General features: G+C 33.7%; 1 long non-coding RNA gene across 1 annotated transcript; it reads right to left on the bottom strand.

The window, feature by feature from the left end:
- Positions 1-324: 324 nt before the first annotated feature.
- Positions 325-835, bottom strand: LOC114362520 (uncharacterized). The gene is made up of 2 exons (XR_003656683.1): positions 799-835; positions 325-477 (listed from the first exon to the last, which is right to left on the bottom strand). It is a non-coding gene; the product is annotated as an uncharacterized LOC114362520 (long non-coding RNA).
- Positions 836-1,063: the final 228 nt, after the last annotated feature.

Below are 1,063 nucleotides of genomic sequence, written 5' to 3'. Positions count from 1 at the left end.
TTCCAGCCTCCATACATTTAGTAAAACCTCATAATATTAAAAACTATACAAGATATCCAAAAACTGGTAACTGATCCTGAAAGTGCTTCACGAGTTCTATCCAATGGTACCAATAATAAGTTATTTTATAAAATAAACTGGATCTATTCGAAAATTTAATGTTTTCAGCTTCCATACATTTAAAACTGCCACAATCATAGCACTCATGTCTTGATAATATTATAGCAAGTAAAGCCTAAAACCAATGTTTTCCGTGAATAATTTTAAATAAGAATGCAATTCACGAATTAATTTTAAGTGTTTATTATTTAAAATAAAAAAACATATTAGTTCCGACGTTATTGTAGCTCAAAGAGACCCTTTCACAGCGCTCGCATAGCGCTGTTAGTCATGTTGTCGGATTAGGTTGTGGAATTCCTTCAGGCAGTGCATCGCCACAAATGTTAACCTTTGCTTTTTTGCATTGCTAGTCCCCATCTGTAATGATATCTGGAGTTTAGTATTACTGTTTAGCGTATACAACGTGACAAGTAGATATACCATTCAATTTCAATAACATGTATTCTGCAATAACAGAACATCAACAAATGACCTACAACATATTTCCAATATAGGAAAAATTTTCATCATCTACAACGTTACTAGTTAAGATGTCCCGATGATACTTCGATTTTCTTACAAGAATAACGTGACATATAAATAATTTATCTTTTACTTTGCTTTTTGTTTTAGAAGAACACTGTGATAAGTATGACGTGCCACATTGTCGAATAAAATAAAAATATTTTAAAAACTTACCTTTGTCATCAATACCGCGGTATCCTCGAGATGTCACGTTTTTCTTAAAAACGAAGAGCACCTCACATCTCAAAGCGCAGGTGGCAACTGAACTGTCACAGTGTCGAAGCCAACTAGATCGCCGAACGAGCCAGCGCTATAACGTAATATTTTGTCTCTTTCTCTCATAGTATTGTTGTTTTTGGAGTAACAAATACCCTGTTTTTGGAGATAAAAGAACGCAAGATCGCGGTTCAGAATTTCGGTAAAACAAAAAATCGTATAT

The sequence above is a fragment of the Ostrinia furnacalis genome, unplaced genomic scaffold (assembly GCF_004193835.3).
Source record: "Ostrinia furnacalis isolate ACB-3 unplaced genomic scaffold, ASM419383v2 OfSCF0389, whole genome shotgun sequence".
NCBI classification, from domain to species: Eukaryota; Metazoa; Arthropoda; class Insecta; order Lepidoptera; family Crambidae; genus Ostrinia; species Ostrinia furnacalis.
The sequence above is the reverse complement of the archived record's forward strand: the minus strand, read 5'-3'. Positions and strand labels throughout refer to the sequence as shown.